The sequence below is a fragment of the Mauremys mutica genome, chromosome 20 (genome assembly GCF_020497125.1).
Source record: "Mauremys mutica isolate MM-2020 ecotype Southern chromosome 20, ASM2049712v1, whole genome shotgun sequence".
NCBI lineage: Eukaryota > Metazoa > Chordata > Testudines > Geoemydidae > Mauremys > Mauremys mutica.
Window position 1 is genome coordinate 11,183,457 of NC_059091.1, and position 19,525 is coordinate 11,202,981.

A 19,525-nucleotide genomic window follows, 5' to 3' on the forward strand; every position below is an offset into this window, starting at 1 on the left:
GCAACTTAGAACATGTAGTAGCTGGAAATATTATTTAGTGCCTGCCCTATGGGTATAATTTTGTAGGACTTGGGGACTGGGAGAGTTTGAAGAAGCTTCACAAAAATACTTTCCAAAGTTAAGAATGTGATTGCAGAGATGGTGGTTGGTTGGTGTAAATCCGCTGCTGTCCATGATCTGAGGATTGAGAGCAAGCTTCAGAAGAGAAAAGACAGGTGGTTACTTACCACCCTGGGCTTCTTCGACCGATACCCTCAGGTCAAACTTCTTACACTGAGATTCATCTTCCTTTCGTTTTGCGTTATAAATTATTGTTACTGTTACTGTTGCTTGTCCAGTTCCTTCTGCCTTCACAGTGAAGTCTTCATTCCATTTGAGCTGTAAAATTAATCCAGGGTTAATTTTCTTTTGTACTTCATCATTATTATTATTATTATTATTATTAATTAAAGACAGGGCAAATGAAGCTAATGAAGAAAATGAAGGTGGTGAGATTGACACTCACTCGCCCGGAGGGGCTGGAGGGACTCTGCAGAGATGATAGCATGAAGGAGAAAAAAGGTTACTTCCCAGGCAGTAACTCTTTGATCTCCAGATAGCAACCCATCCCCTCCTACTTCTGGATTCAGCTCAAAACCACACACTCCAGGTCACAAACCCTCGAACAATTTACCTCAGGATGTGTGAGGCAAACCTCGTCCAGCCCAGGGCTGCTCACTCAGCTGCGGTGACTCACCCCTCCAACGGAGCCTGCAGTGACTATCCCTGGTCAGGGCTCAGGCCAGATGACCCCCAGGCACAAGTATTTCATTGTCCCCATCAGAGCTGAGAGTTACTCTGCACAACAGCACTAGTCGGCCAGGGACCTTCCTCCGGCCTTGCAGTGTTACAGACTCCCCAGGCTTCTGGCCTGCCCTTGATCCAGTTCCTGTTCCTGCCCCAGCCATGCCCGAGCCTTGTTCCAGCCCACTTCAGCCTCCTCTGTGCCCTGCTCTGACCTTGCTCCAGCCCCGCTCCAGCCTACATCTGCCTCCTGGCCCCCCAGGCCCTCGGACTGATTCCAAGCTGACTTTGACCATTGGCCTGCATCCGAACTCTGACTTCAATCTTGATTTGGCTTGTCTGTGGATTCTGACCCACGGCCTGTCCCCAGACCCTGATTTCAGCATTGCCCTTGGCCCAGTCCTGACGCTCCAGCCGGCTCCAGCCACCAGGCCTGACTGCCTAGAACCTAGGGCCTGACAGGATGTGGTGGATTCTCCATCACTTCAAGTCTTTAAGTCAAGACTGGATATCTACCTAAGAGACCCCTCACACCTCAGCTAGAAGTTATGGGCTTGATGCAGAAATTAGTAGGTGAGGTTCTCTGGCCTGTGTCATGCCGAAGGTCAGACGAGATGATCATAATGGTCCCTTCTGGTCTTAAAAATCTGAGTCAAAAGTGTGAATGCATTTGGATCTGGTGCCGGGAATATGAATTCCCCTCCCCCTCCCAAAAGGGTTTGGATGGGAGGCTCTAATCAAATCCCCTTTCTCTATAATTAGTGATCTGTACTAATCACACAGAGAAGCACGATACCTCTGCTGTTCTGGCCACTAGAGCGTCCTCATTTGAGATTCTGTACTTTATAGGCCTAGAATGATGTGTCAGGAAAATAGAAACGATCAAATTCAGGTCTTTGTGCTGCGGAATGTCTATCTGGTACTGCGCAAGAGCCTGGAACACCATGATGGTCGCCTAGAACACCAGGAAAAAGACAAGAGGGTTACACTGTATTGTCCTATTGCGCTGAACATCTGACAGCTTCTAAACTGACTCTTAAGGAAGAGGAACCAAAAATACAATGAAAGAAAACACCAAGGGTCCACTGGATGTCACGCAGGCAAAGGGTTATATAATAATATTACCTGGTTCCTCTGTAATGTGTTTCATCAGTAGATCTCCAAGCACTTTACAAAGCAGTACAAGATCTTTATTCCCATGTTGCTGATGGGGAAACGGAGGCACAGGGCAGGGAAGTAACTTTCCCAGGGTCACCCAGGAAGCCAGTGGCCAAGCCAGGACTAGAACCCATGGTCAATAAATATATTGTGCATGGTTAATTAGCTTCCCTTCGCTCCTAGCTATTAACAGGGGCCAATTGGCAGCTGGACAGAGCACAGCAAGATAGTGGCTCCTTCCATGTATATGTAACCCACACACATCCACAGGGTGTGGTGCTCTGTCCCCTCTAGTGGCACTGAGGGGACAGATGAGAGAGATTAATGAGTTCGATCCCACCCACCGACAACTGAGGTCTATCGGTATTACAAGTGGGGGCTTGTCTGGGACTCAAATGCGGGACCTCTTGCTAAATGCATGAGCCTCTCCTGCATGAGCTAAAAGCCATGTGGCCCTTAGCTAAGTCTGTAGCAGACACGTTAATATCTCTCTCTAAGTGGTCTCGGTGCCACTACAGGGAACATAGCACCATACCCAGGAGGTGTGTAGGTTACATATATAGAGACATCTATGCCACACAAAGAACAATGTTAGGGATAAAACACATGGCCTGTGACTCAGAAATACAGACCACTCCCAACCAAGCTTGTAGCATCATTTTAGGTAGAGAAAAGACAAGACTCAGTAGCAAGGAAAGTAAAGGGGCTTCTCTACTGAGGCTGCTGGACACAGACAGACCCTAAAGTTCCTAGTAGCCCCCGTACTCCAGGGAAGGGAGGGATATCTGAGGACTCTCCATCTTTATTTAGCTGTCACTAGCAGTAGGGCTTTTATCCTCTCCAGTAGGTTGTGTAAGCACAGTTTAATAAAAAATCCAAAAAACATAACCTTACAGTTCTACTTAGAGGTGGATAAAACACAAATTGATTCAGATTAGTCATGATCCACCATGGCTTTGTCATTTGGACTCAGTCCGTTGGTCCTGCACACCCGGTACCCTCTCTCCAGACCAATGGCCAAAAAACAACAAATGCTAGAATGAGTCCAGATGCGTGTGTGTTTTTGCCCATGGGAAGAGAAGGCCCATTGACTCCCCAGGAAAACTCACTATCTTAAAGAGAAGCATGTGCTTGCACCCATCACCTTGGCAGGATGGAGCCTCTAGTTAGAAGATTCAGTCATACTCCTGTGCTGGTCTCTGCCTTAGGTTAACAATGGCAAAGACCTGATAGGTCACGTTGCCCATCTCCCAGGCAATGCAGGAGTGTTCTCTACTGGGCATTCTCCAGGGCTTTCTACAATGACTCAAGTGATCAGAATCCCATCCCTTCCGATGGGAGACCTGCCCACAAAACACAGTTTTGGAAGGATACCCGGGACTATAAGGATCATACTCACTTGGGTAGATCCATAGCCCCCTCCATAGTAGTTCTGCTCTCTCAGCCATCTGACTATGGGACCTGCCAACTCATATTTCTTCATTTTCAGCAAGGCCAGCAAGGCGTACGAGGTGCCCTCAATGTTGAAGGTGCGGGCGTTCCGCTCTTCCCAGCGATTTCCCCCTAGGCAGCAGCAAAGAAGGCGAGCTAAAGGACTCTCCCCAAGGACATCCACTTATTCTGAGCAGATCTGACTAGACCATACCATCACCTGACACCTTCCCCAACTTTCTGCATGGAGAATCTGTAAGTTGAACTGATTGTTGCCCCTTTTAGGGGTGAGCAGCTACCCAATATTTGGGGTCTTGGGAGGATTGTTTCAATTAGGATGAGGAATTGGTGATAGGCCTCTGGTACGTTCTCTGGTGTAAACCTGATTGATTACGAAAATGCACAGAAAGTCCCGTTTTCCCTGAGCTTGAGAGAAACCAGCAGCAGGCAACTTCCTTGCTGAGAAACCCCCAAGTCTGCCTCTGAAGTGAGTTCTAGGCCCAACAAGCAATGTCTCTCTGCTTGTTTCATAACACTTCTCCAGGCTTTCAGCTGGTTTCTGCCTCTAACGCACAGGGTGCAAAACCAACATGCTAGCCTCTGTGTTTGCCGTCAGGGAAACCTCTCAGCCCACATGACTTAGCTCTTGACCTGCGGTGTGCCTTTGGGAGTCCCTACATTGTTTTTAGCTGTGTCTACTACAGAAAGAGTCTTGATTGTTCCTTCCACTGAGTCTGAAAGAGTGCCTGGCACACCCATTAACTTGAACAAGGGCCTGGTCTACACTTAAAACTTAGATCGTGATAGCTGTGTTACTCAGGGCATGTGAAACATCTGCACATACACCCACTTCCGGAGTGCTATAGCTATGTCAAACTAATGCCTAGTGCAGACACAGCTAAGTCAATGGAAAAATGCTTCAGTTGATCTAGCTACCGTTGATCATGGTGGTGGAGTTCCTACAGAGATGGAAAACCCCTTCCATCAGTGCAGTCTGCGTCTACAATAGGGGGTGATACCGGGATAGCTGCAGCACCGTAGCTTTGCCGCTCTAGTCCCTGCATTGTAGACATGGCCAAGGTCTGTGACTGTTTGGGGATCAAAGACCCACCTGGCACCTTTCAACACAACATTGTTATATCTAGACAACAGCTTTGTCCTGCCCTGTTTTAACTATCCCAAACAATGGGGCAAACTCCATTTTCTTTGCGGGTAATATTATTCTATATCCTTTGCTCAGTTTCATCTAGTTACATCCTCTTGAGCCACCTTTTTCTCTCTTTTTATCTTTGGGGTTTACATCTTTTAGATATACGTACAGAGCTCTCAGATTCCTCCTGAGGTCAAGTAATACCATACATCTCTGCCACATCCAGATCTCAGACACATTGGTGTAAATCTGGAATAAGTCCACTCAACCCAGGAGAGTTACTCTGGATTTATACCCAGTCTGATCAATCTCAAATCTGGCTAAAAGGAACAAATCTATGCCCGTTATTCATTCCTCATAAATTAATCCCTCTTCAACCTCCTTTGCTTCTCTTCCCTGAACCCCATCCTGACTTGGCCACATCTTTCCAGTACTTGATAAGACGCACTCATTTACCTGTCGAAGCTTTCATGAGCGTCTTCTCAGTGTCCAGTGTCCCCTCCATGGCTAAGGCATAGGACGCAAGAGCCACAGTGTACGGTCTGGTTAGAGACTGGTACCTTTGGGCTAGGTAGTCACCGGCTTTGCCGATGCTGACTTCCAACCTCTAGAAGGTGACAAAGAAAACAGAAGAAAATCAAACTCGTTGGTTAGGCTGAGGTTTCGGGTAGTGTTAATGCCGAGGAGGGGTGCAGGATTGAACATGGGACCTCTGGAGCTAAATGCATGAGCCTCTACTGCATGAACTAAAAGCCTGAAGGCTCTAGAGCAGACTCATTAAGCTCTCTCTACGTGGTCTCAGTGTCACTAGATGGGACAGAACACCACACCAGGAGGTGTGTGGATTACATTAACACATTACGAATTCAAGTGGCTTCCAGCTTTATTTAATTTCACAGTGAATTTTGTGCAGGTGATATACAGAGGAGGCTGAAGACATAGAAGTGAGATATTTGAGGGCAGCGAAAGGGGACATTTCTGGACCACATGCAGAATGTCAGCAGGAGTGAGACCAGTGTCTGTGGCAGGACCGGCCCTAGCCAAAATAGCACCTCAGAGTGTCTTTGGGGTCCCATCCTCTATTTGTTAAATTTTGAATACCTTATTTTTTATTGCATTTGTAGCCCATTTCACGACTTCAATGCATGATTAGTATGTATGATTTATCCCTGTTGTACAAGATGATAAATTTGCACGCTAGGAGCTGTAAATCTGTATTTATTCATGCCATATATAAGCAAATAAAAAGTTTCCTCTAAGCTTATAGAAACAAAGCTTATACATCCAGAACATTCTAGTAGGTTAGTGAAAAATGACTCCTCCACATACAGAATACCGGAAACATCAATTGTCCTTTTTGTCTCTAACAACAAAAACAGCACCCTGAGCCCAGCACTCCCCCACACAAGTCCAGCAGCCGAGGCGGTTTCCTGGATTGCCTGCCCCCAAAATCTGGCCCTGGTCTGTGGTATCAGACAGAAGCTGCAAGAGAGGAGGATGAGGTGATGTGGTGGGCACGTACAAAGAGGGGATGAAGAGAGTCATAGGTGCCGACTCCGTGTGTGCTCTGGGGCTCAAGCACCCATGGAAAAAAATAGGGGGTGCTCAGCACCCACCAGCCACAGTGGTTCTGCCCCAGCTGGCCGCCGATCAAGCCCCCGGGGCTGGCCGCTGATTAGCAAGCAACTGTTGGGAGGCGCTTGGGGGAGGGGACGGAGATGAGGGAGCGGCAGGCTGGTGGTGGGGGACTTTGAGAGAGGGGGCGGAGCAGGGGCAGGAAGAGGCGGACCAAAGATGGGGCCTCAGGGGAGGGGGCGGAGTGGGGACAGGGCATCAGGGCAGAGCAGGGGTGGAGCATCCATTGGGAAAAATAAAACTCAGCACTTGTGAAGGGAATTTTGTTAGGGAGGCGTTTGAGAGTAACGTTTACAGGCAGAAAAAAAGAGGACGACCAAGAAAATAGTGGAAAGACAGTGGACAGGAGGACAAAGTGCATATGGAGAAAATGTAGGACTGGCAAGCCTGAAGAAGAAAGATGGAGGCAATTCTGGAGGATGTCCTCCGTTTAGCCCCACGAATGGTACAGTGGCTGAGCAAGCCTCCCCGGGATGAGAGAGGGTAGTGTCGTCCCCATGTGCCACTCATGCTGGTTTGACCGGGATCCAAGATCTAATAATACCAAGCTCTTATATCACACTTTTCCTCAGCGCTTTACGAAGGAGGTCAGTCTTTTTAGCTCCAAATTACAGAAAAGGAAACTGAGGCACAGAGTAGGAAAGTTATTTGCCTGAGGTCCCTCAGCTGTTGTGGGATGAGAACTCAAGTCTCCTGAAACCTAGTCCAGTGCTCTGCCCACTAGGCCCCGCTTCCCTCACCCTACAGATGACTGCCTCTGTCCTCATGCCGTACTGCTACAGCCGCAGTCAGCTGGCTCCCCCTCACTATAAAAGAGAGGGGACAGCCCTGGTGGAGTGAGCCGTAATAATAGATGGAGGAACCTTCGCGAAGTCATAACAAGTGTAAATACACGTCATGAAAGCTGCCCTGGCTCCTGGACAGCGCTGCAGTGGCGTGGCTCCAGTGGGACCGGGACTCGCAGCCCCGCCCCCTTACCATGCGGTTCTGACTCAGTGGGAGGAGTTCAGGCCCTGCCGGAGCCACACCGCTGCAGCGCTGTCCAGGGCCGCTCCTGATGTGGTGCGCTGAGGCGATGGGGGAAGGCAGATGAGGGGCTGGGGGCCCTGCGGGGCCTTGGGCAAATTGCCCCACTTGCCCCGTCATCTGGGTGGCCCTGGTCAGGAGAGGATGAGGAAGACGCTACCGGCAGGAGTGGTTCCATGGCGGCTTCTGGATTTTCTGGGACTGGTTCGTCCCGAGCCCCAGGTGTAACCTCCACTGGGGGTGGGCTTGGATCTGGGTTTTGCGAGGGATCCTGAGGTGGAGCAGTGCCGAGATGGGGTGCGGTGCTACGACAGAGTGGTACCGCTATGTAGAGCAGTGCTGGTCCGTCGAGCGATGACTGGGGAGTGCAGTCTGAGGTCGATGCGAGCGCTGCTGCGAGGTCACAGATTGGGATCTGAACCTTGAGCAGGACCATGACTTGTTAGCTGATGACCACCTCAAACAGAAACAGCTCCGAGGGTCGGGGCTGAGAGACTGGTGCCGCGAGTCAGACCAGTGCCACGAGTCAGACAGGCACGGGGCATATGTACGGCACCGGGACTCGGAGCGATGCAGAGATCCTGGTCGGGGGGTAGATGGCCCAAACATAGTGGGTTTGCCTCTTGAAGGTGCTTGGCTTTGGGGTAATGGAGGCCTTGAGACTGGAGACTTGGGAGCCATCATTTCTATAAGCCCCCTAGCGGCCCCAGAAGTGTCTGGTGTGGAGGGTAGCATCACCTCCTCCACCTGCAGCTGTGGGGAGTCCAGGAGTGCTGGGCTTCCTGGAGAGATGAGAGCCCATGGGGGTTGAGCCTAACTAGAGGGTCTGTTGGCCTTAGGCCCATGCTCTGCAACGTGCCCTGCCGAGGCGACGGTTTCTGAATCAGGCCATTGTGGAGGCTTGTCCTTGATCTGCTTCTTGTGGGCAACTGGCGAGTGGGAGCGGTGCTGAGCGGAACGCTTCTGGGCCCTGGGAGACCGCCGACCCCTGGGAGTGCTGCTGACGGCACCGCTGGAGGGGTGCTCTGCACCGAAGCACTCAGGGCCGGGTCCTGCTGCAGACAGAGGGCTGACTCCATGAGGAGTTGTTTTAAACGAGTGTCCCTCTCCTTTCTAGTGTGAGGTTTGAAGGCCTTGCAGATCTTGCACTTTTATCTGCCTGATGGGCGTCTCCCAGACACCAGAGACAGGAGTCATGGGGGTTGCCCGTAGGCATAGGCTTGGCACAGGAGCTATAGGGTTTGAAGCCCTGGGACTGCATGCCCTGGAGCCCCAAGGGGCACTCATTGAAGGGGAACTCCCCCCCCAACCACTAAAGACTACAATTAACAACTAGAAGAGAACAATTAACTAACAACGGGTAACTATATACAAAGATAAGCAGAAGAGCCAGGGATTAGTGGACCACTTGCAAGAAAGAAACCACTGTTCGAACAACCATCACAGGCAGTAAGAGGGAACTGAAGGGGGGTCGGGCCGCCAGGGTCGTATATAGAGCGCCATACCGGTGCCACTCCAGGGGCTCCCCAGCTAGTCTGATGGGTAGCTGCTAGGGAAAAGTTTCCGACAGCCGTGCACGCAGCACATGCACACACCTAACTGGATTTGATATCAGCAAGCACTCAAAGAAGAACTCATTGGTCCCAATGAAGGAAAATCACTATATAAATGGGGTGCCATGAAACTTTGGGTTCGTTCTTCCAAGACTTCCCCGGAGCATCATGGGGCATCCCTTTGACCCTTTAGCAACATACTCCCTGCTCTTTCTTACATGGTCGCGTTCCTGGTGGCGATAACTTCAGCCCGGAGGGTGTCTGAGCTGAGGGCCCTAATGTCAGAGCCGCCTTACACCGTATTTTATAAGGACAAGGTTCAGCTCAAGCCCAATCCGGCCTTCCTCCCAAATGTTGTGTCGCAGTTCCACATCAACCAGGACAGTTTCCTCCCAGTTTTCTACCCTAAACTCATTTGAGTAGCAGGGATCAACCTAGCTGGCCACTAGATTGATCCGGACTCTGGACTGATAACTATAACATTGACTGGCGGGTCAGTGTGTGTGTGTGGTGTGTGATTGAATGCGTATGTTAATTGTTGTATCTTCAATAAATGTGGCGTATTGCCTTTTCCCCTGAAAAAGATCTCATGTGCTTCTTATAAGCATAACACCATGGGGTGTGGTTCATAGGGGCTGGAAAGATGGGAAAACCTGGGTATGAACGTAGAAGTGACTCTACGGTGCAGAGATACTCACGTTGACTTGATCCTTGCAGATGTCCTTGGCCTCTTCCAATGCAATCAGCACAAAAGCTGTTAAAGAGACATCAGGCTCAGCACCCTTGTACCCTCCCTAAAGGGGAGCAAAGGACAGATTTGGGATAAGAAAGTCCCCCGAGTACCATGAAAAGAAAGAATTAATCCTAGGACCTCAGCATAGGAAATTATAGCAGAATATATGCTTCCTAGAAAGCTACCCAAGAATGGACTCTCAGTCATGGCCAGACCTATAGCTGGGCCAGGTTCTGATCTCAGTTACTGTTACTCCTTTATCAGTGTGGAGGAACTCCATCCAAGTCAATAGAGATGCTTCGTATTAAACCAGTGTGAGAGAATTTAGCTCACCAGGCCGGTGCTCAGGTCCTGCCACTAGCTCCCAGGCAGCTTCCCGTGAGTTAATGGATCAAGGCCCAGTGACATCAAAAACCAAACTTTGGCCTGTGAAGCACCAAGACAGCTGCACTCCTCTGGGGCAATGCAAGTCACTAAGCCCAGGACGAAGCGCATGAGAGGCGTGGACAAGGCATTCTCGGTTGAGGGGAGCTGGCTGGGGAACCAATGCCCAGGGGAGATCAGACCAGGCCAGAGCCTAAGCATCTTTAGTAAATGCTGCAAAACTATCCCCTTTGGAGATGTCTTTCAACCATGAGAACAACAGTCATGGCACTAACCCCACCCACTTCTATCTAATAAACCCTGATATACACACCTCCTAAACCCAGACATGGACACCCCCTTCTGCCCTAAACCCTAACACTGAGATCCCTAACACAGAGACCCCTTAAACCCAGACACTGACATCCCTAAACCCCAGGGGTGCTGGAACAATTTTTATAGTGGGGATGCTGAGAGCCATTGAACCAAACTGTAACCCTGTATATAATGGAAACCACTTCAAGCCAGGGGGTGTTGCAGCACCTCCAGCACCCCTAGTTCCAGCACCTCTGCTAAACCCTGACACCCCTTCAATCCCTAAACCCTAACACTAAAATCCCTAAACCCCACCCTGAGACCCCTAAAATCTAACACTGATGCCTCCTAAATCCTGACACCAACACCCCCTTCTACACCTTAAACCCTGACACTGAAACCCCCAAGCCTTGACACTGACAACCCCTTCTACCCTAAACCCTAACACTGAGACCCCTAAATCCTGACACTGACACCCCCTTTTACCTAATAAACCCTAACACTGACACGCCCTAAACCCTGGCACCCCTAATCCCAACCCTGACACCCCTAACTCCAACAATGACCCCCCTTTCAGTCCTAAACGCCAAACAACAACAAAACCAAAAATGATCTACCCCCAGCAGAATGTTTACCCCCAAAAAGGGAGAAATGCCAAAGACTCCAGGAAGTTCCCTAAGGACTAAATAGATACATTCTGGTCCATTGGGCCTGAATCTCCATTCACTGCTGCCAATGTAACTGCACCGGGAGAGAGAGAGGAGATCAGTCTGCGTGAGCACAGACTTTGGGATGTAGCCCAGTAAGACATCCCTTTGAATTATGAACCAACAAGTTGCTGTGATGATTGAGGTGGGTAGTGACTGGTGTGTAAAAGTCAAAGGAAACACGTACAACCATCTCTCCGCGGATTACGGGGGCATCTTCTTGGAAGACCCCATCCAGTTTCTGCTTTTCCAGGATCAGCCATTTCACTGCCCCGCAGATAACTTGGTTTTCAATGGGCACCAGTTTCTTAGCCATGGCAAAGACCTTCACCACGTACGCCGTCAGCCTGAGGGCAGAATCAATCACATCACGATCACTCCTGCCTTCCCAGAACTGCCCTCAGTGTGAAAGCTGGACCGTCTGCACTCAGGTATCAGTTGAGACATTTTACAGCAGTAAATGGAGTGAGGTTCATGTGGGTCAGTTTATGGTAACCTGAGTGAGCAGGAGCTAGGGAAAATGTCACCACTTGTCCAGAAAGCACATCTACACATTGCTCCCTATTACGGCTGGCTCTACTTGAGATGTGCCGAGCTCTCGCCGCCTGCAGTATGACCAGGATGGTGGGGTTGGGGGCCCGCTGTGGGCAGCTGGCCACTGGGAACTGGACCAGAGAGTCATCAAACTCATCTTCACACAAGCCAGTGAACAGCTGTAAAGATGGTAACGGTTAGTCTGAGCCAGCTACAAACTAGCCAGCTAAAGTGAAAGGACCTGGAGTTCATTACTAAGGCTGCGAGTCTGTCATGGAGGTTGTGGAAGTCACGGATTCCGTGACTTTCTGTGACTTCCACAGATGCAGCGGCTGGTGTGGCTGGCCCAGGGGACCATCCGAGCATCAGTCCCGGGGGTGTCCCTGGGGACCACCTGAGCAGCAGCAGTGCCAGGGGCCACCCTGGGGGAAGTCTGAGCAGCGGCTGGAGCAGCAGCCAGGGAGCAGCCCCGGAGGCCGTCGGAGAGCAGTCCCCAGAGGCCTTGGAACAGTGGGCAACTGGATGCAGTCAGCCCCCACCACCGGAGCAGGAGCCAGCCATCAGCCCCTGGGAATCCTCCAGTGCAACGGCACCCCGGGGACTCCCAGAGCAGGGGCGCCCTAAGAGCAGCTAAGCATTAGTCAGGGGTGTGACACCCTGATGGGGTATTTCTGGTAAAAGTCATGGACAGGTCATGGGCCGTGAATTTTTGTTTATTGCCTGTGGCCTGTCCATGACTTTTACTAAAAATACCCATGACTAAATCTTCGCTTTATTCATTCCCAATCTCTCAAGCCATCCGCTCACCCACACTGACCTGTCACTGAAATCACTGGGGGCCACATTTACAAGGTATTTAGGCACCTAAAGATGCAAATAGGTACCCAGCGGGATTTTCCAAAGTGCCTAAGTGAGTTAGGCACCAAACTTCTATTGACTTTCAAAGGGAATTAATCCCCTACTCTGCTTAGGTGCTTTTGTAAATCCTGCCAGGTGCCTGTCTCATCTTTGGGCGTCGTTCCATTACCATCTGTGGGAGTTGGATTGGGAATTTTTTCCCATTGTGTGTGTTAACCTTTGCCCTCTGGTTTTGGGCTGGAGACTGACTTGCTCTGGCTCACAAATTACATGTGTAGGATCAGGCTAATGCTGAGCAAGAGGGTGCATTAGAAAACCCACTGTCCTCACCAAGTGCTTGATGGCCGGGCTTTGAAAGCAGAGTATGAGAAGTCAGGTTTTTTGTAAGCCATCTGCTGCGTGTAACCTGAAACAGGGAGAGTAAGAAGGAGCTGTGCAATGTCTGGCGAGCGTCTAATGAGGACTTTACATGCGTAAGGCAAACCAAGTCAGAGCTGTGACCCCTGCCGCTGGTGTCTGAGCTGTGTGGCTCTCCCTTTTTCTGCAGGTATCTCTCAGGAGGGACACAGCACAACAACTCAAGGGAAGCAAAGGCAGAAAGCCGTCTGGTGGGGAAGCCGATTGGCATGGGCACTGCCCCATTCCTCACCAGCATGAATCCTCCCTTCGGGGTGGGAGTGGGGCCAAGTGATTACAATGTATGGGGACTTGGGAGGCAGGATGCCTGGGTCCTATGCCAGGCTCCGGGAGGGGAGGGTGGGTTAGTGTTTGGAGCAAGGTGCTGTGAGTCAGGACTCCTGGGTTCAGTTCTCACTTCTGTCACTCACTGCGTGATGCAATGTTGGGCAAGTCACTGTCTGCCTCAGTTTCCCCATATTGTAAAAGCTTAATGGATGATGGGATGTTTGTAGTTTGGATTCCGTGCCTAATTTAGGCAGCCCACAAGGGGGGCCATGGTGTAGTGACAGAGACACCTGTTCCTTCAGGAGCTAGGCTGAAACCTACCAAGTTCTCTCAATGGTCATGAGCTTCTCTATCCTTCCTTGCTACCAAGTGCTGAAATGGATTTGAACTGTGGGTGAATGGCCTCCACCCCATGACCATCTCATTCCCCACACAATAGCCATAGGCCAGCAATAGTTTAAAACAAATAGGTAGCAGATTTAAAACAAATAAAAGGAAGTATTTCTTCATGCAACGCACAGTCAACCTGTGGAATTCCTTGCCAGCGGATGTTGTGAAGGCCAAGAGCATAACAGGGTTCAAAAAAGAACTAGATAAATTCATGGAGGACAGGTCCATCAATAGCTATTAGCCAGGATGGGCAGGAATGGTGTCCCTATCCTCTGTTTGCCCGAAGTTGGAAATGAGCAACGGGGGATGGATCTCTTGATGATTGCGTGTTCTGTTTGTTCCCTCTGGGGCGCCTGGCATTGGTCACTGTCGGCAGATAGGATACTGGGCTAGATGGACCTTTGGTCTGACCCAGTAGGGCCATTCTTATGTTCTTATGTTAATGAACAGGAGTCCAAAAGCCCATCAGGACTGAAAACGGAGTTGGGCGTTTGTCTGCATAGGAAGGTCTATTCATAGTTATAATGACTAATGCCGGTGTACACTGGTGGAGGGATATTAAACCTCATGCTTCAGGTCTTAAACCAACCTCTAAAAGGAGACCTAAAGTGGGAGGCAGATTCTCTCTCTATTTTAGGGTCTTATTTGACCCCCATTCCCATAGTATTAGGGTGCTTCACATTCTTCATTGTAACTACCAGGGGCACCGGAACAATGGGGGCCAAGGGGACAAGGTCCCTCCCACTTTTTCCCTGCCTTATGGGTGACTGATGTGGGGGAGAGGAGTGAGTGGCAGAATGGGGGTGGGAAAAGGTGGAGGATGGGCAAGACCTTGGGGGGGAAGAATCCTAATGGGGTGGGGCCTTGGGGCAGAGCATGGGTGGGCCCAGCAGGGGAGGAGCTTTGTGGGGAAGGGCAGAGTGGAAGCAGGGCCACGCTCCAGGTGATGGTGGGAATTTGCGGAGCTCCTGCCATCTACCCTCACAACCCCCCCTGTGCAGCAGGGCACTGAGACTCTCCCTGTTTGCAGAGGGGGAAATGGAGTCACGGAGAGATTAAGTGACTTGCCCAACATCACACCAGGAGTCTGTGGCAGAGCAGGGAACTGAACTGGTATCCCCTGAGCGCCAGGCCAGCTGCCTGATCCCTGGGCTCTCTATCTATTGCCCAATGTGCTTAACGTGAGGTTTCTGAAACATTTGGTACCGGCCATTCTCCGACACAGGCTACTGGGCTAGATGGACCTCGGGGCCAGGCCTGTGTCCCTAACACGAGCCTGAAGAGGGATTTGCTGTCTGGCATGAGAAGTACTTACCTTGCATGATCAACTTGATGGCTTCGGCCCTACGTTCCACCCCGATCCTTTCCCACTGCTCGGTGCTGTCCAGGTAGATGGTGGCGATGACGGGGGCGGTCATGCCGATCATGTTCTCTTCCCCAGAGCCGGACGGCGTCACAATGAGATGCTTCAGGTTGGCCCCGTCAATGGAGTTTTCGGCAATCATTGTCACCAGGTTTCCTGGCCAAGGAAATAATGTTGTGTGAATTAAAGCAGGGAGAGCAGGTGCTGGTGGGGACAGAGAGACAGACAGACCTCTCTGCGGGCAGTGGCAGCTCAATCCTGCATGGTACTGAGCACACCCAAACCCCATGAAAGTCAGATCCTATCCCAGCAAAAATTGATCTCAGCCCTGTGTGCTGACAAAGTTCCTACAATGCTCTGAGCATTTCTCACCAAGCCCTTCTAGGTACTTCACTCCAGCTCTGCCAGCGGTGGGGATAGAACCTGGACACTCCCACTCTGAAAGCACCAGCCCTTGCTGGTTGAGGTTAAAGGAAGGGTTATTATCCACATTTTACAGGTGGGGACCTGAAGCACAGACAGGCTAAGAGAGCTGCCCAAAGTCACCAGGGACATCTGTGGAAGAGCAAGATCTTGAACTCAGGCTTCCGAAATACTAAGCTAAGCTAGGGCCCAAACCACTAGGCCATCCTGTCTAGTGACATAGGCTGCCCCCTGGGTGCTCCTTATTTCTGTGCACCTGTCTCTCCTGTCAGCACCTTGTTTAGCCACACGCTGACAATGACCTTCCTCTATCTTGGCCATTAATGCTCAATAGTGCACGTAGACAGTTGTAACAGAACCAAGTGGGTAATCGGTCCACCTCCTGTGAGTGTAGCTACCAGAGAAGAATTCATTGCTCCCTTCACTCTGTTTCTAAAGCATAAAACACTTTCAAATCAGAGGCCCTTGCCTTGGATGCTGACTTTGGTCTCCGATTCTGTGTCTGGAACCATGTCATCTATATCTGCCGCTTTCACCTTCACTTCTTGGACTCCCCCTGAAAAGGAAGGGCAAGGAAAAGAGACACTGAAATGCCATCCATCCAGCTGGCTGAGCTTTGCTGCTGGTTCTTGAATTATACCCTACAATGCTCATAGAGAGACCTGCACAATCCACTGATGTGCTAGGGAAAAGGGAGGGAGGGGGCAGCTGAGATGAGAATCAGGAAGCTATGAATACGGGGCAGGCAGAGGAGGCTGCATTTCAGTGGCAGCTGAATTGCTCTGCATATTGCCGATTCTAGTCTTCTGTGATGAGCCTGATTTTGACCTCCATCTCAGCCAACACTAAACCAATCCCTCTGAAATATCCCACGCACGATCGGATGCCAGGGTAGAATTTTTCAGGGAAGTTTGCTGCAGATCCAGTTAAGGGTTTGGGTTAGATACATGGGCTCCAGAAACAGAAATGTCCTCACTTAGGCCTGATCTACACTACAAGTTTAGGTCAAATTTAGCAGCGTTAAATCGAATTAACTCTGCACCCATCCACACAACAAAGCCATTTACTTCAACATAAAGGGCTCTTAAAATCGATTTCTGTACTCCTCCATGACGAGGGGACTAGCGCAGAAATCAACAGTTTGAATTAGGGTTAGTGTGGATGCAGTTTGACGGTATTGGCCTCCGGGAGCTATCCCACAGTGCACCATTGTGACTGCTCTGGACAGCAATCTGAATTCGGATGCACCAGCCAGGTAGACAGAAAAAGCCCCGCAAACTTTTGAATTTCATATCCTGTTTGTCCAGCGTGGAGAGCTCATCAGCACAGGTGATCATGCAGAGCTCATCAGCGCAGGTAACCATGCAGTCTGAGAATTGAAAAAGAGCTCCAGCATGGACCGTATGGGAGGTACTAGATCTGATTGTTGTAGGGGGAGAAGATTCCGTGCTAGCAGAACTATGTTCCAACAGACGAAATGCCAAAATATTTGAAAAAATCTCCAAGGGCATGATGGAGAGAGGCCACAATAGGGACTCATATCAGCACCACGTGAAAGTTAAGGAGCTCAGACAAGCATTTCAGAAAACCAAAGAAGCAAACGGAAGGTCCGGGGCAGAGCTGCAGACATGCCACTTCTACGCTGAGCTGCATGCAATTCTAGGGGGGACTGTCACCACTACCCCACCCTTGACTGTGGATTCTGATGAGGGGTTACTCACAGCCATGCCTGAGGATTTTGCGGACGGGGAAGATGAGGAGAAGGAGGAGGACAAGCTTGCGGAGAGCACACATCACACCATTCTCCCCAACAGCCAGGATCTTTTTCTCAGCCTGACCGATGTAGCCTCCCAACCCTCCCAAAGCGGTATCCCAGACCATGAAGCCATAGAAGGGACCTCTGGTGAGCGTACCTTTGTAAATGTAAAACATGGTTTAAAAGCAAGCATTTTTAAATGATTAATTTGCCCTGAGGACTTGGGATGCATTCGCAGCCAGTACAGCTACTGGAAAAGTCTGTTAACATGTCTGGGAATGGAGCGGAAATTCTCCAGGGACATCTCCATGAAGCTCTCCTGGAGGTACTCCAAAAGCCTTTCCAGAAGGTTTCTGGGCAGGGCAGCCTTATTCCGTCCTCCACGGTAGGAAACTTTACCATGCCATGCTAGTAGCAAGTAATCTGGTATCATTGCATGACAAAGCCTGGCAGCGTATGGTCCCGGTGTTTGCTGGCATTCAAGCAACATCCGTTCTCTATCTCGCTGTGTTATCCTCAGGAGAGTGATATCGTTCATGGTAACCTGGTTGAAATATGGGAATTTAATTAAGGGGACAGAGGTGGCCGTTCCTAGTGGGCTGTTTGCCTGTGGCTGAAAAGAAATCCTTCCCTGCAGTTAGCCAAGCCGGGGGGGGGGGGTGGGGGCATTGGCGCTGAGCTGTTCGCGTTTGGCTAGCAGGGATCTTCCCTGATACCAGCCATGTGGTGGGGGGAGGGGTAAAGCGATCATCCCAGAGAATTGGATGGTGGGGGTTAGTTTGGTTTCTGCTGCTGCACGTTAACACGAAAACCACAGCACTCAACGGGCTTTGCTTGGTATGTGGGAAAGGAGGGTGTTGCTTTTATGAAGGTTGCAGAAGCCGAAAGACAATGGCTTACCACAGCCGCATGCAAGCCGAATTCTGTTGCCCGGCCCTGCATCTGTGATCTCTAACACCAAAACCGCAGGCACTCAATATTAATATGCAAAATTTGACCTTGTACCAAAATCACATGTGCTATGTAATGTGAATAGTGTTGTTCACCATGAAAGAGTATAACCATTGTTCTGTAAAATGTATCTTTTAAAATATTTCTGTCCCTTTTTTCCCTCCCGCAGCTGCAAATTTTTCAAGCCTCCCTCCTCCATCCCGAAGGATATCTCAGATAAGGTGGCAAAAAAAACGCACATGTGACTAAATGTTCTCTGAGATCATGCAGTCGACCCGCAATGAAAGAGCTCATCTGAATGAGTAGAAGGACATGGTATCAAAGTACAGGAAAGATGCCAATGAACATGAGGACAGGAGGGATGAATGTGAGGACAGGAGGGACGCTCGAGATGAGAGGTGGTGGCAGGAAGATCAGAGGAGGCAGGATGCAACGCTGGGGCTGCTGTGTGATCAAATGGACATGCTCTGGCATCTGGTGGAGCTTCAGGAACGGCAGCAGGATCACAGAGTGCCGCTGCAGCCTCTGTATAACCGCCCTCCCCAAGTTCCATAGCCTCCTCACCCAGACATCCAAGAACGTGGGGTCGAGGGGAGGCTCCATGCACCCTGCCACTCCACCCCAGTGGACAGCCCAAGCAAAAGGCTGTCATTCAACAACTTTTGAAGTGGCCTTTTCCTTCCCTCCTATCCTCCTCCCAAACCCCACCCGGGCTACCTTGTCAGTTCTCTCCCTATGTTTTTAATCAATTAATAAAGAATACATGATTTTTAAATGATAGTGACTTTATTTCCTTAGAAAGCAAGCTGTGATCGAAGGGGGGAGGGTGGGTTGCTTACAGGGAATGAGTCAATCAAGGGGGTGGGTTTTTATCAAGGAGAACAGAACTTTCACACTGTAGCCTGCCTGGCCAGTAATGAAACTGATTTTCAAAGCTTCTCTGATGCGCAGTGCTTCCTGGTGTGCTCTTCTAATCGCCCTGGTGTCTGGCTGTGCGTAATCAGCGGCCAGGCGATTTGCCTCAACCTCCCATCCTGCCATAAACATCTCCCCCTTACTCTTACAGAGATTGTGGAGCACACAGCAAGCAGCAATAACAATGGGAATACTGGTTTGGCTAAGGTCTGAGTGAGTCAGTAAAGTGCACCAGCGACCCTTTAAACATCCAAATGCACATTCTACCACTATTCTGCACTTGCTCAGCCGGTAGTTGAACAGCTCCTGACTACTGTCCAGGCTGCCTGTGTATGGCTTCCTGAGCCATGGCATTAAGGAGTAGGCTGGGTCCCCGAAGATAACTATAGGCATGTCAACATCCCCAACAGTTATTTTCTGGTCTGGGAAGTAAATCCCTTGCTGCAGCCGTTTAAACAGACTAGTGTTCCTGAAGACACAAGCGTCATGAACCCTTCCCAGCCATCCCACGTTGATGTTGGTGAAACGTCCCTTGTGATCCACCAGTGCTTGCAGCACCATTGAAAAGTACTCCTTGCAATTTATATACTGGCTACCCTGGTGCTCCGGTGCCAAGATAGGGATATGGGTTCCATCTATCGCCCCACCACAGTTAAGGAATCCCATTGCAGCAAAGCTATTGACTATGACCTGCACATTTCCCTGAGTCACTACCTTTGGTAGCAGCAGCTCAGTGATTGCTTTGGCTACTTGCATCACAGCAGCCCCCACAGTAGATTTGCCCACTCCAAATTGAT

The 19,525-nt window shown here is 50.2% G+C and overlaps 1 pseudogene; it reads right to left on the reverse strand.

The window, feature by feature from the left end:
* Positions 1-219: 219 nt before the first annotated feature.
* Positions 220-19,525, reverse strand: part of LOC123353777 — an 824,880-nt pseudogene continuing 805,574 nt past the window's right edge.